At 37.8% G+C, this 9,738-nt stretch overlaps 1 pseudogene; it reads left to right on the forward strand.

Annotated features, from left to right (window-relative positions):
• The first annotated feature begins 1,358 nt into the window (after positions 1 to 1,358).
• On the forward strand, positions 1,359 to 7,143 carry LOC140234998 (ubiquitin-fold modifier 1-like; annotated as a pseudogene).
• The last annotated feature ends 2,595 nt before the right edge of the window (positions 7,144 to 9,738 follow it).

Raw genomic sequence — 9,738 nt, forward strand, 5'->3', positions numbered from 1 at the left:
TGTTTGTTTGTTTGTTTGGGTTTTTTTTTTTGGGGGGGGGTATATCCAAGTAATCTGCAGAAAAAAAGAAGAAAAATCATTCAAAAATATATGGATTTTTCTAGATATTCGTTTCACCGTAAAAGTGATGTTGAGGGTATCATGAATCATTTAACACAAATCAACATGCATTTGTATGTCATTTTAAAAAAAAAACCCCAAAAACAAACAAACAAACAATAACTCCTCCGGACAGACGGATGTTGGGTATTGCATGCCATGTGCTTTTGTGGTCGTGTCGTGATAGATGCGTGCGTTTATATTTATACAGTACATCCCTATGTACTTACAAAGGCGTTTCATTCATCTCTCAAGTGTTAGTTACACATTTTTTTTTGTCACTGATACATTGTTCTAAACTTTTGAATAATAAATACGGAATCTACATTCGGCTTTTGCTCTGAGGCTCCTATATAGTTTCTTCATATTATAACATATTTATTTGCTTTTATTTTATTTGTTTATTTTCATCACATTTTGACAGTCTTGTGTTGTTCAAAGTTCTATTCTATTTTAATGAAATCAATGGAATGTATCATTGTGTGAAGTGTAGAATACAGAATTAACACAATGAATACACCCAACTTAAAAAAAAAGAATAAAAAATGTAAAGTTACCCATTGGACTAGTGCCAACGGTAATGAGGGTTATCATTAAAATACGTTCTTTGGCACGTTGCCAAAAAGTGGAACTTTGCACATTTTGGGGGGTGCGTATACGAACCCGACGCACCCGCCCCAACTGCCAGTAATCATAGTCCCCTCCTCATCATGGTAAGGAGGTCCCAATTTTCTTCTTCTTCTTCTTCTTATTTTGCAGATGATGAGGTGGATGCTGAGCTGGAGGCGAGGGCGTTGAAGACGGTTGGGGGTACCCTAGTTTGCAGGCACAAACCCTTGTTGGTCGTATAGGAGTCTGCATGCGCCAAGACTAATACACGCACCACTACACTGCAGCCTCTCACATGGGAGAAGCTTCAACACAGGGCCTATGGGACAGTGCCAAAGTGGTGCATGTAGTAGTCTTTGCGCAGACTCCTTTACGACCAACAAGGGTTTGTGCCTGCAAACTAGGGGTACCCCGGGTGGGTAGGTCTGGGTGGTGAGGTGGGGTGGTGGTGGTGGTGGTGGTGGTGGTGGTGGTGGGGGGGGGGGGGGCGTTGCAGCAGCAGGTGGTGGGGTGGTGGACCGGGTGGTGGTGGTGGTGGTGGTACGTGGGGGTGGGGAAAACGCACACGTGTACGTACGTACGCCTAGCTAGCTCACCACCGCGCGCGCCTATCACAGGTTGCCCTTCGTAGTGGAGTAGAGAACTGCAACATGGCGTGAGTTGTTGTCGTATTATCTTGAATATACACTTTATCGCGGATTTTTTTGTGTGTGCATATTTGTACAATGTTATTTTATTTTCTTCTTTTATCCAGGTCTAATAAAGTAACATTCAAGATCACCTTAACGTCGGATCCGAATTACCGTTCAAAGTGTGAGTAGATAAACATATGTTCTCTACACAATGTGGTCCCACATATTGATTATTATGTTGCTGATTTGGTTCTGTGACCCGGGTCTCTGGACTGCTAACTATACACAGCCCAGTCGCTGTACATGGTACGTCGCGACAGGGCTGTACGCGCGCGACCACCAATCACTAGGAGAGCGACGTAATCGTATCACGATAGCTTTGACTTTTGATACTTACGATCATTTTTGTCACCTCAAACTCATCGAGTATACTCTTCAATATTTACTCTACATCTGATGCTATATATATTCTAACTATACACAGCCCAGTCGCCGCTGTACATACGTAGCGCGACAGGGCTGTACCAACGAAGCTCCAAACACGAAGAGGGTCCAACGATCGCATGCGATCGGATTGAATTTTGATACTTTAGATCATTTTTTTGCTACTTCAAACTCATCTGACGAACAAAATGATGATGAGACTTCATATCTATGCTATGAGTATTGAAATTTAGATTCAATAACTTACCTAAATTGATGGTTATATGCAGCATGTGTGAACGGTTCACGAACGGTACATCGTCTATCACGCCAGGCCATTTCCAATATTCGGGAGGTCACATGATCTGAATGCCCTTTCAAAGGTCGCGCTGTCGACCGTGCTGCTACATCAACACTCAAGCAGCGCATCGCACGCACGCAAAAGATTTCCGCAGAGATCAAGGCGCCATTTGAATTCTGCAACGATGAACCGCGACGGTGTTAGGGAATCCGCCAGAAAGTATCATTTTTTGGTTCCACGGACTTATCACGAGGGCTCTCAATGGACTTACGAACCTTCTGTAATACAAGCATGCACGTAAGGTGAGTACCGTTTGGTAACGTGTACATTGTTTATAAAGAACGTATAAATTTTCATAAGTTTTGTAGTTGTGTTGTGGTTCCCCACTATGAAGGTGCCCGCTCGTTGGTCAGACGCTGTATTCGCGTAGCGTATTAACAGCGTCTGGTCGGGCTATATATATTCAAATGTACGTAATGAAACTTACCGAAATTGATCAGCATATCCAGCATGTCCACACGTACACAATCTTTCACGCCAGGCCAAGCTTAGATATCGGGTGGTCACGTGATGTGAATGCCCTTTCAAGCAGCGTACGCACGGTTACTAGTATACAGCTATAAACTGTACTGGGTTATTGTGTAGCAGACGCCAAGGTTTGTTCGACACTTTCAACGCACACGCGCTCGCTCTGGAGCACATCCGGTCACGCATGCGCATAAGTCAAGGCGCCATTTTGAATCCTGCAACGACGAAGCCCGACGGTCAGGAATTGCGCCAGAAAGTGTCATTTATTTGTTCCACGGACTTATCGCAAGTGGTCTCCAGTGGTCTCCATGGACCCAGTGTGGCGAACTATTCTTCTGTAATAGAAACATGCATTTAACGTGAGTAAAGTATTCTGTTTAAAGGAGAAAAGTATACATGTTCCTAAGTTTTGTAGTTGTGTTGAGGTTCCTCACTTCGAGGCTGCATGCCGTGCGCGTCAGACGCTGTTTTCGCATAGCGTAACAGTGTCTGGTCGGGCTACTGGACTGCATGCTCTGTAAAGACAGTAAAGTTTACTGTGTAGAAAGTAGGTCGTAGGTGTGGTAGGTGGCCAGGCCAGGATACAAATAAAAAATGTTGGTGGACGTGTAACACCAACTGTGCAAATAAAAACATTGTCATGAAATAATTAATGTGCATGATCACCACAAAAGCTGCATAATTCGAGCTAACTATACACAGCCCAGTCGCTGTACATGGTACGTCGCGACAGGGCTGTACGAGCGCGACCACCAACCACTAGGAGAGCGACGTAATCGTATCACGATAGCTTTGAATTTTGATACTTAACATCATTTTTGTCACCTCAAACTCATCGAGTATACTCTTCAATATTTACTCTACATCTAATGCTATCAGTATTCAAATGTACGCAATGAAACTTACCGAAATTGATCATCATATCCAGCATGTCCACACGGTACACAATCTTTCACGCCAGGCCTAACTATACACAGCCCAAGCGCTGTACATGGTACGCTGCGACGTACCATGTACAGCGACTGGGCTGTGTATAGTTAAATTCGAGCGGGCGCGGGTTGATTGCAAAATTTGAATGATCATGATATATTAATTTAAAGTGAACTCTTTAGTCTTAAGTCTTATAATTTAGTCTTCAGAGAATAAGAGAGTCTGGGTATGCAAGCTGCCAGCCCATGATTCCACAACAACGCTATCCAAAATTTGACGACCTGCTACGTGTAGAAACCAATGTATTTTTGCGCACATTTGCAGCTTGGAACGGGTGCATGCACGGTGCTGCCCTGGTAAATTACTGATTATTTCGATATTTAAAAATATGGTGGAACAAAGTAAAGTCACAATTAGAATTACATTTTTTTTTCTAAACCTCATCTTTTAGTACATTTATTTTGTGGTTACAAAGCACTCCCATTATAGCGAACAGGGTTATAACGACATTCCGGTTACTACAAAGTAATAAAAGTTCAGACCGTAACAATACCTACTCTGCCACGCAACACCTCTGGGTATTTTAATTTTATTGTTTATTGGTTTGGTTATATTGAAATTTTGATATAACAAAAGAAAATTAAATAAATGTCCTTAGGACTTGGTTATATAAGGAGTCCACTGTACATGTATGTGCACACTATCACTAGCTCTAGTCTAGGGTCAGGGTCTTTATCATGAAATAAATGTAAATTTTGTACTCTGTACACATTCACTCTTCTTTGGCTGTTGAAATGCATGATATGTAGTTGCTTGTACTTATCAAGTTATTCGTTACTTCACTAAAAAGGGTTTTGTTGAATTTTTGTGATGCTTTTGTAGTATTTTTGTTTAAATGTACTGTTATTTTTCTCTCTTTGCTTTGATAGACTGAGTGTACCAGAGGCAACTCCTTTTACTGCTGTTCTCAAATTTGCAGCGGAAGAGGTGAGTGGAAAAGTTACACCATCACTTCATCAGGGTGTTTGATGTATGTGCAAGACTCTATTCTTAATTATTCAAAACCTTACAATGTAATGTATGCACATAGAATGTCCAAGTAGAGGATTTCTAAAGCCAGTGTTAAAGGTCCTGTTTACCTTGGGAACAGTGATTTAAAAAATGTTCAAGATGTAGGTGTGTTGTACCACAAAACATCCTATCATATAAAATTTTCATGATAAAGCCTTAAATATAAGGAGATGGTGTATCTGTATTTTTCTCAATAAACCGTAACTGTAGACAGTTAAATCTGGAAGTATTTTTATTATAATTATATCTATTGTTCACATTTTGTATACATCAATTTTACCAATTAAAGTTTTTACAGTGGCTGTTCTATCCCTAACTCACATTTTAGAACTATTTTACGGCACTAATGCTGGGTTTTTGTTTCAACTGCAAATGGTAAATTATGCCTTTAATACAGAGTTAATTTGGCAGAAAAAAAAAGTATTGCAGTTGCCAGCTGTATGAACTGCATATAACATGTACATCTGTCATACTCTTTTACATTTAAAGGTAGGGATACCTTTTACAGACCTCCCAAAATGCAGCAAAACATTAAATATGAACCTCAGGGGACTTGTTTAGTCCACTGCTGAGAAATTTGCAAGTCAACAGTTATCTACAATTTGAATAATGCACAAAACTCAACTACTCAGTAGTTCTGTGTGTCAGCCACACTTAAGCCTTTTTGTTGCAGTCTTCTGCATTTTTTATCTATAAACACAAATCTAAAAGTATACGAGCTGATGTAATAACATATACAAATGTAGAATGTGTGGCAAGAATGTATATAGAAATGTTTGTAAGTTTGATGAACTTTCTTCACAAAATATACATGATGGACACACATGCAGTGCATGGATCTGCAAAGTTAGCCTAGTAATGTACTGAATTTACGGTGAGCCGAAAAAAATTCAATTCAAAATCTAACGGTCAATAAAAATGTACTAAATGTTACCTTCCACTTTCAATACTTTATGGGAGTTTCTAAAATGATACTCTCTTCAACATACCTTTGTATTTATACAACTCTTCATTTAAGGCATGCAAATGGGATTCCCTACCTTTAACAAGAATGGAACTACATGTACCGCATAATTCTACTTTCATATTTCTCTTCTTTTCAACAGTTCAGAGTTCCTGCAGCCACTAGTGCGATCATCACAAATGGTAAGATTTGAGACTCAATCATCTTTGACATGTAGGGGATGCTGTTTTTGCCACATAAGAAAATGGGGAGGGGATTATGCCATTTTGTTAATGTTGGTTTGATTAAGGGCAGTGAGTCATAATTCCATGCAGATCTTTACTGCTCACATTCTATGTGACTCTAAGCACTCTCTCAAACCGTAACTATTCAAGCATTCAGGTTTGTAATACAGTGCTTGAAGGGTGGTGTAGTATTGGATGAGATGGGGGATTGTTCGAGTAGTACATTCATAAGTGTTGTTTATGGAAAACATGGAGGAAGCTGATATTATAAGTTAAGCAAGAAAATCAAAACAAACAAATTCACACACACACTACCGGTAGCCTGTTTGCTTTCTGTCTTTCAGTAGCAATGAAGTGTCAGAGGTAATTTTGTCAAACCACAGTTTACAATGTGTACAGACACTACATGTAGTTGTATTGCTGTTTTTGTTTGTTTTGTTTGTTGTTTGTTTGTTTTGGGGTTTTTTTTTTGTTTGTTTTTTTTTTGGGGGGGGGGGCTCAAACTTGCTATAGTTAATGACCTGTATGTTTTGAATCACATCTTTCTTTTTTGAATCTTTGAAAAAAAAAATGAAGAAATTGGAATATTCTTGCAATTGCATCAGTATGTAAAGATTAATCTTTCTGGCATAACTGCATTACTGGTTACTCGATGCAGTTTACCATCCCATTTCAGTAAACATTTCCGCAGCTCTCAACTGATAGTGTGCGCATTCTAAAACTGTGTTTTTGTTGATGGTTTCAGATGGCATCGGATCAATCCAGCGCAGAGTGCAGGCAATTGTTTCTCAAGCATGGATCAGAGCTGAGACTTATACCAAGGACAGAGTTGGAACAAAGCTATGATGGATGTTCTGCAATATTCTAGCATGCTGGTTGAACTTTGAACTGACAAGAACTCTTGATAATAGGTCATATTATTATTATTATTTTTATCATTATTGTATGCATATAGATATATATCCATTGTAAAAAAGCAAAAAACAAATAGTTTCTATGGTAATCACTTGTTTATCAGTTATTGCATGACCTCAGTGTCCATTATGAGTGTGAGAGTAATTAGTGTGAATGGAGTAACAGTTGTGTCAAATGATGTCATTATTCCAAGTGTTGAAGTGGCACCTGTTGCATACAGTGATACAAGATACACGTACAAATGTTAAATGAAGTCATTGTTTTTGTTTTCATTTTGTTTTCTTCTTTTTTTCTTACGGACAATGCTGAATCTGCACTTCCAATATTGATTATATTGTGGTTCAAATAATATGATTTTTTTTTTTCAGTTGTTTATTTTTTTAAACTTACAAGGAATGGAAGATAATGAAAAGGAATTATTCATGCTGTACTTTGTACTTGGTTTTTCTTTGTTTTTTGTTTTTTGTTTGTTTGTTAGGTTTTTTTTTTTTTTTTGGGGGGGGGGGGCGGGTCTAGAGATCAGCCCAAGTATATAAAAAGAAAAGAACATGGTATGCCGGACTGCCCATGAATAATGAACATGCACACATCCATACATGTACGTATTGTGTCTGCCTGTGAGGAGTTAGATTGCTAGAATGCCAGTTGTTCTATTACTAATCATTCTTCACACATGTCATCTGTTGCTGTACCTTATAATTGAATTAAGATCCCATTTTAAACAAAGTATATTATTAAACCCTCAAAGTGTCCTATCAACTTAAAAGGAATTATTGTAAGAATCCTACAACACTCTGGTACAGATCTTAGAGTGATTCATTGTTTATTTATTTATAAACATGAAAACATCAGTTAAAGGCATAATTTACCATTAGCAAATGAAACAAAAACCCAGGATTAGTGCTTCAAAATAGTTCTAAAATGTGAGTTAGGGATGGAAACAACCAATGTAAAAATTTGAACCAGTATAATCGATGTTAAGTACTGTTTAATATTAAGAATGTGAACCATATTGACAATGAAATGTTTCCAGACTAAACCGTCTACAGTTATGGTTTAATGAGAAAAATAGTGATATCTCCTTATATTTTAGGCTTTATTGCAAAAATCTTATATGGTAGGATGTTTTGTGATACAACTGACCTACACATATGTATCAAAAGTGATATCTTGAACATTTAAAAATCACTGCCCCCAAAGGTAAACAGGACCTTTAAGAGAATTGTTAATGTTTATGCAATCTATAATGAAAGTGCTTTGTCAGTTGTAAGTGAAGCACAGTGGATTATTACATTTAACAGTGGTACATGTAGCAGGGAACCTTGATATAAGGAGACTAAAAACCACGACAATTGCCTTGTTATATCAGGTTTCTCACTGCAATATAGTGGTAAAAACAAAGAAATACAGTACAAGGATTTGTTCCAAGAGGATTTTGTTATACAGGCAAACCTGTTGTAATGAAGTCCTTGGGGTCAACAGTTTTCCTTCGTTTTATCATAAATTTTGTTGAAGAAACATGGAGGGGATGATGTTGCAGCCTGAATTTTTACTTTGTTGTAACCATAATTTTAATATAACTGTGTTCGTAATAACGGGAGTGCACTGTACACACTCTGTGAACTGTATGCAGTGTGTGCACAAGAAAAGATTTGTCATCTAATGGAACTTATTCAAGGGTTAGCAGTTGTCTGTGAAAGATACACAGTTAATACCCAGGTAGCTGATGACATTCCTTTTTCATTTTTCAGTTGATACAATGTACATATCTTCTGATTGCCGAGGATGAAAGCAGCCAAAATGCGCTAAAGGTACACAAATGGTATTTAATGTAGGCATATAGAATGAGAGATCACTTAGTTGACAATTGTTGACCATGTAGCTAATTCAAGAATTCCATTCAAGATATTCAACAATTTCATAAAGAGGTATTTCTTTTATCATACAACCCTAATTGACCTGGTTTTGTAAAAATTGTTGTTCGTGTTTCTGGTGTACAAAATGTAATTGTCCATTCATTGAAAATTGTCTTGTGTAAATCACTCACATGTGTACATTGTATTTGGTTTACTGTCCTGATGCAATCTTAAAAAAAGAAAAAAAGAAATGTGCTCTAGGGGTTTACAAGCCCTTCATTTTTCTTCCCCCAAAATTGGGGTACACTTTACATGTTGTACAACATGTATTGTAAAATTGTACTGTGCAAAGTAAAGAAAGCAATGTGCTACTGCCAGTATGTAGTAAAAAACTTCAGGCCAGTGTATGTGCATCATCTGCAAGTAACTTTAGATATCTGACGACCCTTATCCACACCGACGTACATGTAAATTATACATGTACAATCAACTCTTGCACAAGTTAAGTCAATTGGGAGAGAAGAGTAAATTTTGACTTTGGTCATGCTGCCCACTAGACCTATCAGACTGCATTATGTGTATATTGTAGGCATATCAGACTGCATTAAATGTGTATATTGTAGGCATATCATAGACAAAAAATTGGGTAGAATATTACGTATTACACTACCTTTCTGTCTCTAACTCGTGCCGACTTTCTGTGTCTGGTGAACTCCCGTCTCTTTCAACAGTCCCTCAAGGGAAAGTTGCCTTGAGAAACAAATACATGTACAGTCAACCTTGCCTATTTAAAGGCCAATCTATTTGGACTGAAGAAAGAGCTTCGTCTTAGAGAAAATTCTACATATGAGGGATTAGAACCAGAAGAATAAATATATAAAGGACTTGAAAAGATCTTCCACTACAACAAATATTCAACTTGTGCAAGGTTGACTGTACAGGGCATTCAAAATTGCGCAAATGTTCTGTTCTTATGGTACCATATTATGTATTAAGAATGTTATCTAGGATTTTTGTTAAAGGGCTTTCAAGGCACTCAAAAGATTTCTGATCATTCAAATCCATTGTCTTGCCACTGCACAAAAGATTTTATGCCAGAAGCATAACACCATATAACAATTTCTTGGATTTTTATTACATGTGTAGTGAATCACGCAAGTAAACATATTCTTGTTTAGAGAGAAAA

Source organism: Diadema setosum, chromosome 11, assembly GCF_964275005.1.
Source record: "Diadema setosum chromosome 11, eeDiaSeto1, whole genome shotgun sequence".
Taxonomy (NCBI): Eukaryota; Metazoa; Echinodermata; class Echinoidea; order Diadematoida; family Diadematidae; genus Diadema; species Diadema setosum.